The 14,554-nt window shown below is 41.9% G+C and overlaps 1 protein-coding gene across 1 annotated transcript in view; it reads right to left on the bottom strand.

The window, feature by feature from the left end:
- LOC126088247 (cytochrome P450 6B7-like) overlaps nt 1-14,554 on the bottom strand; it is a 58,067-nt gene that overhangs the window by 21,933 nt on the left and 21,580 nt on the right. The window lies entirely within an intron of this gene.

Here is a 14,554-nt window from a genome sequence, read left to right as displayed (position 1 = left end):
TGCTTTATATTTTAACATAAGAAAATGAACTGCAGTAATTCGACGAGCGACTTTAGTACAAGAAACATCATAGAAGTCACATGAGCTGGAGGTTTTATGAAAGCTGTATAAATGTATGCCAATAGGAAGGAAGCTAACGACATGACATACCAACACAGTTATTACACTGCATTTTTCGTGAGCAATTGAAATAGGAAGTGACACTTGACACAAGAAATACTCCACATGTTTGCTTCTGTTTGCCATAATTCTTGAAGTGGTGTACACACTGTGAAATATTAGGATCATTCACACTCCGTAATCGTACTTAATTACTGAGAGTTATTCGAACTAAGTCTGTTAGAGGCCATGTATGCTTTTCTTTTGTTTATAATTCATAATGAGTAGAAGATTTGGGTTAGATGGATTACACAGAGGTTGTGTGTTGACAGTGTGTCTTCGGATTGTATGGGATGGTGAGGTTTGCATTAGGATTTTATCTGTACTTGTTCGAGGAGACTGACTAGAGGAAAGAGTTGTTATGAAAGTGAAATGATATTGGCGATAAGGTTTATATGTGTCGACGTATTGAAGAGATATTATTGAGGTATTGAGATTATGTGATGCTGATGTTTATTGGAGTTTTGGTGGATAAGAGGTAAAGTAAGTGAGGTGCGTATTTTTTTTGTTGGTCTATATGGAACAAGGAGGATGAAGATAGCAGACTAGAACACTAAAGTGGAAGGAAGATAGTCTATACACACACTTTGTTAAATCACTAAGCAGTATGTCCTTTTTTTTTTTGGAGAGAGGAAGTTGCATATCTTGGCACACTGACAGTTGTTCAGCAACCGTACATTTTGATCTGGCTTGGCAAACATTGGTCTTGACATGATGACTATGACGTTGACTTAACTATTATTGACTGTTATACATGCTGTCACTACTACTTGATACAAATGAGGAACATGAAATTTTGACAGAAGTGGATTCACACAGTTAACACTATCCAATTACACAGTAGTACTTAATGTGGATGAAAGATGAGTGAGTGTGTTTTGTGTGTTTTCCTTTCCTAATCCTACCCACCTATCTCCTAAATATTATTTTATTTGTTTGTAGTGGCTTGCACTGACACCCATAAATATTATAGGTTTACTGATGTTTGTGTATTTGTAATAGTAATATAACAATTATCTGATATCATTTGTGTGTTTGTTATGATTTGTATGTTTAGTGTAAGAGCATTGTAAAAGCATTTGTATGTGCATTCAAACTATTGTTCATGCTTGAACTGTCTGATTAGTGATGGTGAAATTATGGACTGTTACTTGTACTTTTTCTACATGATTGGTGCCACTAGGACATGTTTAATTTCTGCTAATGAACTGTGTGATCAGTGATAGTGAACATGATGGACTGCTCTCTGCATCTGCTCATCATTGCTGGGTGCAACTGATGGAACTGCCTTTATTGAAATGATGTCACTTGCTGCTCTCTGCACCTACTCAACAATATTGGGTGCACAGATGGAGCTACTTCTATGGAAATGATGTCATTTGTCGGTGTCTGCACCTACTCAACATTGCTGGGTTCCATTGATGAACTGCTTCTACTGAGAAATGTGACTTGTTGCTGTGTGTACCTCTTCAACATTGCTGGGTACCACAAATGGAACTGCTCCTACTGAAATGATGTTACTTCTTGCTGTCTGTACCTCTTCAACATTGCTGGGTACCACAGATGGAACTGCTTCTACTGAAATGATGTTACTTCTTGCTGTCTGCACCTGTTCAACATTACTGGGTGCCACTGATGGAACTGCTTCTACTGACATAATGTCACTTGATGGTGTCTGCACCTACTCAACATTGCTGGGTGCCATTGATGGACTGCTTCTACTGAAATGATGACCTGTTGGAGTCTGAACCTACTCCACAATGCTGGGTGCCACTGATGAACTGCTTCTACTGAAATGATGTCACCTGTTGGAGTCTGCACCTGTTCCACAATGCTGGGTGCCACTAATGGACTGCTTCTACTGAGATGATGTCACTTGTTGCTGTAGCACCTATTCAACAGTGCTGGGTGCTACTGCTGGAACTGTCAACTACTTGTTGTGAAAATTTGTATAAACTGATTTTTTGTGTATTACTGTTTGTGAAAAGTTATGAGACTCTTACCTGTACATATTCGTCATTGCTGACGCTATTGATTGAACTGTTTAACCACATAATACTTGTGTAAACTATTATGTAAAGTCACATGTATGAAAGAATTTGTATTGCTTAGTGTATTTTATATATTAGGCTATTGAAAGGTCAGTGCAAAGCCAAAATTTTATCTAGTTATATGATATTTACGTATTAATATTATCTTTTATTTTTGTCTGTATTTTTTTTTGACGAGTTTGGTGGTATTTTCACCACCAATGCTGGCAAAAATACCATCAAATTCTAGCCCGTGGAGGAAGGGCATATGAAAGGTGGCTACACTGAGCCACAGCGCCAGAAATCGCGCCAGAGAGTATTGTTCCGCCGCCTCCACTGGCAGTGATTATTGAGACGCAGCGACAAGCAGTTCTTGCCGAGAAGTTGTGGTGGACACTGCTTGTAGCTGAAGTCAGAGTGAGATGCGGTAGTGGAGAATGTTGTTCCATGTTTATGCAGTTATTTGATGGGAGAGATAGCAGATGTTGTTCCAATGGAGATATTGTAATGATCTGAGTGCTTTTCGTCAATATAAATTAAGGTAACTAACTACTGTTCTTTATTTTCTTATTATTTGTGTGTCCTGAATAATGCTTCATTACAGGTTCAGTCAACAAAGCATCTGGCGTGTGTTCTTGTATTACAGTGTAATGCTGGGTTTCTTGCACAATTATAGTATTTCTAATTTTCTTTTATCACGTCAGTATAATTGGTATTTAAAAATTCTTGTCTTGTTGAAGAAGAACCGTGCCAGATGTGCGTTTAGTCATACTACCACATACAGAACAGCCAGACTTGTGTTTGTTGTTTCGTAGGTTTTATAGTTGCTGGGGACTTAATTAATTAATTGTGCTAACAGAAATTTTCTTACATTCTTGTTGTCATTCTAAGCAGTCAGATTGCGTAATAATACTAGTCAGGGCCAGCCGTTTACGAGACGTGCGTAATCGGACTTACAGCTACTAAAAATATTTGCATTCATATTTTTTTTAATTGAGCCCCCATGCAAGGTTCCCTTGTTACGGTTGGTTGGTTGGTTCGGGGAAGAGACCAAACTGCGAGGTTATCGGTCTCATAGGATTAAGGAAGGATGGGAAAGGAAGTCGGCCGTGCCCTTTCAAAGGAACCATCCCGGCATTTGCCTGGAGCGATTTAGGGAAATCACGGAGAACCTAAATCAGGATGGTCGGATGCGGGATTGAAACGTCGTCCTTCCGAATGGTTCCCTTGTTAGTATACATGAGGATTATACAGGATGTTACAAAAAGGTACGGCCAAACTTTCAAGAAACATTCCTCACCCTCAAAGAAAGAAAATATGTTATGTGGACATGTGTCCGGAAACGCTTACTTTCCATATTAGAGCTCATTTTATTACTTCTCTTCAAATCACATTAATCATGGAATGGAAACACACAGCAACAGAACGTACCAGCGTGAATTCAAACACTTTGTTACAGGAAATGTTCAAAATGTCCTCCGTTAGCGAGGATACATGCATCCGCCCTCCGTCGCATGGAATCCCTGGAGAATGGCGTGTTGTATCACAGCCGTCCACAATACGAGCACGAAGAGTCTCTGCATTTGGTACCGGGGTTGCGTAGAAAAGTACTTTCAAATGCCCCCATAAATGAAAGTCAAGAGGGTTGAGGTCAGGAGAGCGTGGAGGCAATGGACTTCGTCCGCCTCTACCAATCCATCGGTCACCGAATGTGTTGTTGAGAAGCGTACGAACACTTCGACTGAAATGTGCAGGAGCTCCATCGTACATGAACGACATGTTGTGTCGTACTTGTAAAGGCACATGTTGTAGCAGCACAGGTAGTGTATCCCGTATGAAATCATGATAACGTGCTCCATTGAGCGTAGGTGGAAGAAAATGGGGCCCAATCAAGACATCACCAACAATGCTAGTACTGTAGAGCAATGAGTCGCATGTCAACACAAGCACCGAAGTCAATATTACCTTCCTTCAATTGGGCCAACTGGCGGTGAATCGAGAAAGTACAGTACATACTGAGGAAACTAAAATGAGCTCTAACATGGAAATTAAGCGTTTCTGGACACATGTCCACATAACATCTTTTCTTTATTTGTGTGTGAGGAATGTTTCCTGAATGTTTGGCCGTACCTTTTTGTAACACCCTGTATAGCACGAGTCATTCAAATGGAAAGGGAATATCAAGTGAATGTAGCTAGTCAATTCAGTACCATACGCGGAAGTGTTGCACTGTCACAGTGTTGCCTAATGTTTGTGACGATTTTGCCAATTCTCAGCTATGCTAGGAACAGCTCTCTAGCGGTATGCGAGGAGAATCCCATGCTCATGTCATAGGAGGATATGGAGAGGAGGCGCGGGGTTTGGTTAATATGCAGCGTTCTCTCCAACCAGTTGTGTCAAACATTCAGGTGTATAATCTTCCACCACGATTACAGTTTCCTACAAAATATATACGGATAAAACACTTACCTTATTACTTTGTGACAAAATATTATTTCAGTACAATAAAAAGTCTTTGGAAATCACTTATGCCGACCTGTCACAAAAGTAATATAGCAAACATTTTGCTCCTAGAAATAGATTGAACCTATGTGCAGTCTTGTGACGTTTAAATAAATAGCCTTAACGGCACTAAATCATGGTTTGTGAATCGTTTACCGGCCGTACTCTGACGCATTTCACTGGTTGGAAGGGAAAACTCTTACTGACAAATATCACAGAAGGAAAAGGGGGACGAAATGTCTCCCACTGGAAGGTCATGTTGTTTTATTTAAATGATTACAAACTCAGGTAAAACGACCAGTTAGGTTGTCAGTATAAGCACATTACTGTTGTCAGTATGATGTTTCACTGCCCAGGGCCAGTAATGATAAAGGGCCCGTTTAGGTCAGGCATATTGTATACAGAAGTGGAAGAGAGAGCACCACTAAATTCTAATCCGTATGTATTGCATACACACAGAAATTACTGTTAAAGTGTACTTATGGAGCCCAATGAGTGAATTGCGTTTTTTCCGCTGAGAAAGAGCACTGGCAAACAGTCTTCGCTACGTTAGGTTACTTAATCTCGTGTCACTCTGAGCTATAATTTAAGATCAGCGACTAAATGTAAGGTCAATGAGTCGGATGCGAGTTTTGCAACTGTGAAATAATATCCTACATTATAAAAGCGAATATTACACTTGAACTAATATAGCGAAAATTTTGTACTTGGATACTTAGAATGAAAATCTTGTCGACCAAATCATATGGAAGAACTGACAGCGACGTATAACGGAAGGCAGTAAGATCTCTTACCTTTTGGTTTGGCAGTACTCGATAGCCATTTCTAGGCGCAAGTAAATGAAGAAAGGCAGCGCGTTTTTGTTATCAAATAACGTCTTCATCAATTACTTTAGCTTTAATGTAATCTACGAGTAATTACTGATGCTTGATATTAACATGAAAAGGATTCCGTAGACAGGGAAAGAACCTGTTCTTGGGAAACTACTTCTATAGTGACCAAAAGGCATCACATGATCTTCAAGTACAGTGTTCCAGCAGCGGTATGAAGGAAATGATAGTAATCCGGTAACTTCACACTTCTCAGTGGATTTTCTCGAACTAAGAAATATGCTGAATTTGTGAAAATTTCAAAATGGCTTCACATCGAGCCTATGACGCCTAGAAGAGTCTTTACATCCTGCTGACATGAGAACAGCATAATCTCCGCTTCAGAAGCTTGCTTCTACTTAACCATTTGATAGACTCGCGTTTTTTCCACCGTAACTAATTATGTAAGCTAAGCACATCATCTGTTACAGCACACTCCTGGGGCTGGGAAATGTGGCTACAATGGTCTGGCGGAACGAACTATCGCAGGTGTAATGCGTGGGTTCAGGCATTTACTTTCAAGAGGCACAAACAGATTTATTTTACCTCTGGTAACATCAAGAGAAAGACGTTATAATCCAGAATCCGCATTAAGCATCACATTCCTTCATTAACAACCGGGCACAGCCCGTTTACGTTGGGAAATGACGTAGCGGAAGTCATGGTAAACAGAAATATAGTCGCCAGTAAACTTACTTACAATGGAAAATTTTATTTTATTTGATGAACCGATAGCCATTTAAAGCAACAGGGCTCTTACTTTACTTGTACTTGATTGGACTAGAGACGTTGAAAAATTTAGTGCTGGACTGTGATTCGAATCCGTATCTCCTTTTTCGAGGATCTGAATCTCTCGAAACAGTATAGTTCAATCATTTCGTTCCTTTTCTCAAGACTGCAATCTTCTCTAGGTCTACTCCAAAGGTAAGTATGTGGGTCCGAAGCCTGATCCAGTACAAAAATATTCATAATTTCATTTCAAGCCCTATCACGTGCACACCGTCCTGTTAGTGAAAATTAACGTACATTTTTAATGTCTGTTCGTGTGTTGCCAACAATCGCAATAGATGTTATTTCTGGTTACACACGTACACATCTTACTTAAGCTATATTCGTGGATGCACGATAGGTGTGCAGTTCGATTGTCTCTTAGGCACAAAAGTTTGTATCCTTATTTTAGATTCAAACACCTAGCAGCTGGTAAGAGAAACCGATACGAAACATTTGATTTTACTTAGTTACAATCCGATTAAGTGCTAGGTTCGTATCTCCATCACAGAACTTCACATCATGCACTTCATCTTTAAATGCATGCACACTTTGTTACTTCAGAATAGAGGTATGTCAGACATCTTTCGTGGTTAATTAACAGGAAAGAAAGGGTCTTGATAGAAGTCCCAGTGTATTACAAAAATTGTCGTCTTTTATTTTCAAGTTTAGATTTAGTTACTGGTGTTGGCAAAAACTTCGCTAATTCATGACTCTTCATGGCTAGTCATCAATATGATATGCTTAGATTAGATTAGACTAATTAATTCTTGTTTCATAAATCATGAATACGGTATTTCGTAATGATGTGGAACGTGTCATTTTTATGAAAAATTTCTTTACATACCATGATTCAATTTCTTTACAATTTTTTATCCTCCCTCTCTCTCATTCTTTTTGATCTCTCTCTCTCTCTCTCTCTCTCTCTCTATCACACACACACACACACACACACACACACACACACACACATACTTTTTTTTTTATTTGTTTGTTGTGTTCGACTATCGGCGAGGCACGAAAACGTCTGTGAATGAGTTTCTTAGTTTTGAGTACACTTACGAAAGAAATATAAAAACAACTATGAGAGTTACTGATTTATAATGCTTAGTTTGCAGTCAGTTCTGAGTAATATTAGTAACGGCGCTCCAGTCCCTATACCTAGTTACAGAAATGCGAATCAGGCGCATTACGTATTCCAGGCCGTAGCAGCCGCGACTTGGAGACACCAGCTATGGTCACTTCCCAGCCCGCTGTAGGATCACATCGGTTCGTCTTCTTCCTGCTGGTATTGTAACTGAAATTTGGCAACAAGGCAATGTATGTTTGGCAACTCTGTGATCGACGAGTTACTTCCTGGTGTGCACGGAATTAAGCCTCAAAGTTCACTTGATTTTACCTGTCATTTCCATTGTATTATCTGAGTTATTATCGCTTGAGGTGTAACAAAAGATTGTAAATTTACGGTTTTCAGCCCAGGAAAGTCGTTGCACGTGAAAATCGCAATTAATCTCGTCTTTTAAATAGCGGTTTACGAGTTCTAGCCACTATTGCTCTCGTAAGAGGAAGCTGAGACACATACTTCTTCGGCATAACTTTATTTATGAAATGCCACATTTACATACATCTTGAGTATGACACAGCATACCAATTAAACACAGACCCAATCAAAATCTAAGTTAGTAGTATTTTACCAATTCGTGTCGATAGAGGCACGCTTGTGTACAGGTACTCAGCTTTATTAAAACAGACTTTCGTCGTAAGGTTATTGTGGTTAGTTTTATTACATTTCTTTTAATACAGCTCACAATTTTCGTAAGGTTTCCTTTAGTGTTGTTAAAACAATAGTAAACATGAGAGAGAAATTAATCATCAACGATATATGCGAATTCTCTGATGTTATCTGTAACAGTCTGTAAATGCACATGCAGTTTATTGATTACATGCATGTAGAAAACTTGTTCTGAGTTAAAGCTCTCAAACAAGGTTTGAAGAAGAATAAAATGCCACTACCAGACGACAGCTAATGTAGAAAATACTTTTCCGACGTATTTTGGCACGATGCGCTCTACCCATACATAATACAAAAGTGTCGAGATGCATCTACTGTCTGGCTGTCTGTTAAACCTGAAATGAACAAAATGTCGCAGAAGTTAGCCCTTTTTCCACATACGACTATTTTGGGTTGAGAAGTGAAGGGAATTATGTTACAAGTTCCATTAGATTGATAACTTAAGCAGACAGCACAATTGCGTTTTAAAAAATATAGCAGTGAATGTACTCGAACTCGCGACATTTTGTATACCGTGCGCGATACTTACCACTACGCTACTAGCCGACACGTAGCTACAACAGCTCCAGAAGTGAACAACAATTCCTCCAGAACTTCTGCATTCCACAGTGCTGTGGGATAATGCATATGGCCGGGTCAATACTTATGAGAGACAAACAGTTATACCTTTTCTTTTGCACTGCACGACGTTTTCATCAAACAGGTTGTGCAATAGAGTTGCTCCAATGAGAAGGAACACTTCCTATTTAAACTTCTGCATCCTGCACTGTTGGCAGTTCTGTGTTGGTGGCAGTTTTTATTTTGGTGATTACAAAATAAAGTTGAATGTATGCACTGGGTAGCCGAGGCGGCTAGTTCATGGTGATTCGGTCAACCAAATAAATGAATTTACTGAACATGCTGCAAATTGATACATGAAGCCTGTGTTTCAGAATTCTCAGCCAGTGTGACACAACTGCGTTATCAAACAAAAATGAGCCACGGAGTAGAGGTTTTTGTGGTCTGTTTGGCTGATGAGAGGTTCATATATGTATGGGCTGGGTTCGATTCCGACTTTCATCAGTGATTTTAGATAGGGAGAGACAGATTCCATTCTCTTCTGGCTACACCAAGTGAAGAAGATGTAATGGCATTGTGGTCTGAAATTTACATTAAAAATGATATTCCTTCTCTACCAAGTAGACGTTAGGTTGAGCCGCAATAAAGTACGGAGTGGCGACATGTAGAAACTCTATCACCAGTAACCTTTCTTATACTAGTTATTTATTTCTAGTGACGAAACAAACGCTATGTAGGCTCACAGAACACTTATTCCATCTTTTATCTGAGCTTCTGTATGTCGATAAAATTGGTTCTGAACTGGGGATGCAACTCAGACCACCCTTAACGCGGAATTTGTTCCCTTCGTGAAAATACAGCTCGGCTACAATTTGTTCAAAATTGCAGATTCCTCAACATCTCCACATATTGCGCGTGAATGGGTTCGAAACCTGGCCCGGTACTAAACATTTCATTATGTATTATCAAGATCTAGCATGAGAACACCTTATTGTCGGTGGATAATAATTTCGATTTTAAATGTATTTTCATTCGTTGTCAACAGTAACGAAATCTATCGTTTTTGACTCCCAGTGAGACACTGAACTATTTGCGAGATCACTGTAAGTTCAAGATGTTAATCCGAGCTGCTGATGGAGAAAAATTCGGTAGCTGACGTCTCTTTGCGTGTATTCAACAACGATATGTGTGGGGCTCTATTCCCAGTCAGCACTGAACTGTTCGTCATATTATTTCTAGTTCAAACATGCTCACATGTCGCTGCTGGTGCAACAAACCCATATTTAACGTTCTTTTTCTCTTGAATAAACAGCGATAGGTGCCGGGTTGGAGTCCTGGGAAGGAAAAAAATTAATGTTTCGTCTCGTCTTTCAGTTAAAACTTCTAGCTACTGCCGAGAAAATGCGATATGTCACAGTTGATTGTACTTCGATATCTATCCGATTAGGTTCTGGGTTCGAATCCCTGTCCAACACAAAGCTTTACCTCACGGCATTTCAAATAAGTTACTCGTTAAGAAGCAATATTTAACATTTCTCGTAGTTCGTTAACAGGGACAATAAGTGCTGGGTAGGAATTCAGGTCCGTTAAAAATGTTTGCCCGCATCTCGTGGTCGTGCGGTAGTGTTCTCGCTTCCCACGCCCGGGTTCCCGGGTTCGATTCCCGGCGGGGTCAGGGATTTTCTCTGCCTCGTGATGGCTGGGTGTTGTGTGCTGTCCTTAGGTTAGTTAGGTTTAAGTAGTTCCAAGTTCTAGGGGACTGATGACCATAGATGTTAAGTCTCATAGTGCTCAGAGCCATTTGAACCATTTTTTAAAAATGTTTGCGTTGTGTAATTTAAAGTTGATATGTTTATTGATACTGTCTAAAATCAAGGTATATCACTCTCTGTATGCCTAATCAGGTATGACTCTTAGTTTCCGTCAGTCAAGAAATCTTTACTTAGTCTGCATGACCTGGGTTTGAATCCATATGCAGAACGAGATGGTTCGTCGTGTCATTTGAAGTTCATACATATTCTCAACTATCTGCTCGTGAATAACTTAAAATTTTAATGTCATTTTGTGTTAAATAATAAGTACGGTATGTTACTTTGAAGAGGAGCCGGCCGCGGTGGTCTCGCGGTTCTAGGCGCTCAGTTCGGAACCGCGCGACTGCTACGGTCGCAGGTTCGAATCCTGCCTCGGGCATGGATGTGTGTGATGTCCTTAGGTTAGTTAGGTTTAAGTAGCTCTAAGTTCTAGGGCACTGATGACCCAAGATGTTAAGTCCCATAGTGCTCAGAGCCATTTGATTTGATTTGAAGAGGATCTCATGAATACGACGAACTTAGTACGTGCATTACCTATCTGACGTAATAATGTGAATGGTGACATTTCAGGTACGTCTTTTATTGTAATAAATGTGAGCTTATAAGCCTTAAGGACAGTCTCATCTGTGATAATATGTTCCCTGATATTTGTAGTATCGTAGTATTACTTTACATCTTGAGTTATTACGATACAGAGCAGTGTTTTCTAGTGGTGATTTGATGGAACCATTTTAAATAGTCTAACGACTGTACCTAGGAGCGATTAGAGGACCTGCTAGACAGCTGCGTTATGTGGGTTGCATGCGAATCAGGCGAATTGCAATTCAGGTCGTTCGGATACTTTTGAGTATGACTGTACATGCAATCTCTAAATCTACATCTACATGGTTACTCTGCAATTCACACTTAAGTGCCTGGCAGAGGGTTCATCGAACCATTTTCATACTACTTCTCTAGCATTCCACTCTCGAATGGCGCGTGGGAAAAAGGAACACCTAAATCTTTCCGTTCGAGCTCTGATTTCTCTTATTTTATTGTGTTGATCATTTCTTCCTACGTAGGTGGGTGTCAACAAAATATTTTCGTATTCGGAAGAGAAAGTTGGTGATTGAAATTTCGTAAATAGATCTGGCAGTAAAGAAAACCGTCTTTGTTTCAGTGACTGCCACTCCAACTCGTGTATCATATCAGTGGCACTCTCACCCCTGTTGCGCGATAACACGAAACGAGCTGCCCTCAACTTAAAGTGGCTTTCAACCACCGAAAATCGTCAATTACGCTTCAGTAGATCTAGTTTCCATTTTGTTTACCTGAGTAAATTACTATAGTCTTTACTCTCGTGTGTGTGTGTGTGTTGGAAGTTTACGGGCGCTAAACAGCGTGGTCATCAGCGCCCAAACGCATAAAAACAGGAACACATGCAGTGAAGGGACTAAGACAAACAGCGCACAAGGAGAACGGCTAAAACACACAGACCTGACGCAGTTCCAAATCCTCACACACAGAGGCAAAACGAGAGGAGAAGGGACACACTAAAAAGGAAGGGAAACACAAGGAAAAGAGAACAGAAACCGAAGGGAAACAAGGAGGTAATCGTGACTGGCTGACCTCTTACCTAAAACCTGGGTGAGCCAGTCACCCAGCAGCACATTAAAATCCTGTCCCTAAAATCCGAGGCAACAAACTGGACAGGACACAAAACGGTAAGACCTTAACCACAGTCGTTAAGTCGTCTTGCAAAATAGAGGGCAAATCCGGTGGCAAGGAAACCACCGCTCTCTGGTCAGAGAGTAAAGGACAGTCAAGTAAAATGTGGCGGACAGTAATCTGGACGCCAGAAGCACTGCAGATTGGGTGGTCCTCCCGCCGGAGTAAAAAACCATGCGTTAAGGGACTGTGCCCGATGTGGAGGCGAGTGAGGAGAACCTCATCCCGCAAGCATGACGTAGGACGTACGCTGTGGTGGCCTTGACCAGACACAGCTTATTTTCACCAACTGCCAGCCACTCCTCTTCTCATTGACACATAACACGAAAACGCAAAAGGGAGGTAGCAGCATGGAGGGGGACGGCACATTCAACAACGTGAGGGAGGGAATATGCATCTTTGGCAGCCACATCCACCAGTTCGTTTCCCCTAATACCCACGTGCCCCGGCACCCAGCAGACAGAAACCTCCTTCCCCTGCTGTTGCAGGTGGAGCAGGGCATCATGGATGTTCTGGACGACCGTATCCGCTGGGTACAAGTGTTGCATGGTCTGAAGGGCACCCAGGGAGTCAGAACAGATGAGAAACTTAAGACTGGGAACACATCTCATCTGCTCCAATGCCCACAAGATTGCAAAAAATTTGGCATCAAAGATGGTAAACGCCGCAGGAAGCCGTAACTTGACGACTCGATCAGGGAAAACAACAGCACAACCAACAGAGTCCCCCTGTTTAGGGCCATCCGTAAATACTGGTACATGGTCGGGATGCTGGTTTAAAATATCGTAAAATAAGGAGGTAAAAACAAACGCAGGAGTGCAGCTCTTCCGGTACGCTGACAAGTCTAAAATGACGCTGGGCCTCTGGAGCAACCAGGGAGGGAGGTGGGTAAAACCCTGGAGTTGGGGTGCCACACGCTCCACACCAAGGGACTCAAGCAAATGCTTGGCATGAATCCCAAATGGTCTCGTTGCCCTGGGACGACTGGAAAAGAGATGTTTCATAGGCGGTCGGGCAACAGTAGGGTACACAGGTGAGGTAGGACAGGCAAGGAATTGACACACCCGTCGCACCATGAGGAGTTTTCGCCAGATGGCGAGCGGCGGTTCCCCTGCCTCAGCACACAGGCTGGGGATGGGACTGGTACAGAAGGCACCAGTGGCCAGCCTGATACCCTCATGGTGTACTGCGTCTTCAGATACGAAGGCCTCGCTGACCCATACACAGTGCATCCATAGTCAAGACGCGACCGGACGAAAGCCCTATAAAACTGCAGCAGACGCGCCCGATCTGTTCCCCAGGACCGATGGCTCAGACACTTCAAAATATTCAGTGCCTTCAGGGCCCGCACCTTGAGGTCTTTAAGGTGCGGCAACCACGACAACTTGGAATCAAAAGTGAGGCCCAGGAACCTCACAGTGTCTCTAACAGGAAGAATGGTGTCCCTCAGATGCAATTCAGGGGAGGCAAAAGCACGTCGAGAACGATTAAAATGAACACACACACATTTGTCTGCAGAAAAGGTAAAACCCGTCTTCACAGTCCATGCCTCTAATCGCTTTATCGTAAGCTGCAGCTGCCGACTAGCAGTGACAAGACTGGAGCAAGAACAGAAAACAGCAAAATCGTCCACAAACAAGGAGTACTGGGCCGGACTCCGGATAGTGGACGTGATACTGTTAATGGCGATGGCAAAGAGGGTGACACTTAAAACGCTTCCCTGAGGAACACCATTCTCCTGGACGTACAAATCAGATAGCACATTACCAACCCGATATCGAAAGAGGCCTTATTAATATCAAAGAATACACCTAGACAATGCTGGTTACGTAGGAAGGCCTGCTGCATGGCCGCCTCAAGCAGGGTCAAGTTGTCTATAGTTGAACGACATCTCCGAAAGCCACACTGAGAGTGGCTAAGGAGCTGCCTGGTCTCGAGCAGCCAAACCAGGCAACGGTTGACCATGCGTTCCAGTGTCTTCCCGACACAGCTCGTCAAAGCAATAATCCGATAACTACTGGGATGCATTCGGTCCTTTCCTGGTTTGAGGAGGGGACTCAAAATCGTCTCCCTCCACGAGTCAGGGTACGTGCCGGATGACCATATCATATTAAAACAATTCAGGAGAACTTCCTGGGATGGCAGCAACAAGTGCTGCAGCATGCTGTACAGGATTTGATCATCACCTGGCGCAGTATCATGAGCCACGGACAGCGCCGAATCCAGTTCCCACATTGTGAAGGGGCAGTTGTAGGGTTCAGAATTTGGAGACCGGAAGTCCAAGTGATCCCTCTCGGTGGCAGTGCGGTAGCAGCAGAAATCTGGATCACAGTTAATAGTGGCAGTAGATTCTGCAAA

This window comes from Schistocerca cancellata, chromosome 6, assembly GCF_023864275.1.
Source record: "Schistocerca cancellata isolate TAMUIC-IGC-003103 chromosome 6, iqSchCanc2.1, whole genome shotgun sequence".
Classification (NCBI taxonomy): domain Eukaryota; kingdom Metazoa; phylum Arthropoda; class Insecta; order Orthoptera; family Acrididae; genus Schistocerca; species Schistocerca cancellata.
The sequence above is the reverse complement of the archived record's forward strand: the minus strand, read 5'-3'. Positions and strand labels throughout refer to the sequence as shown.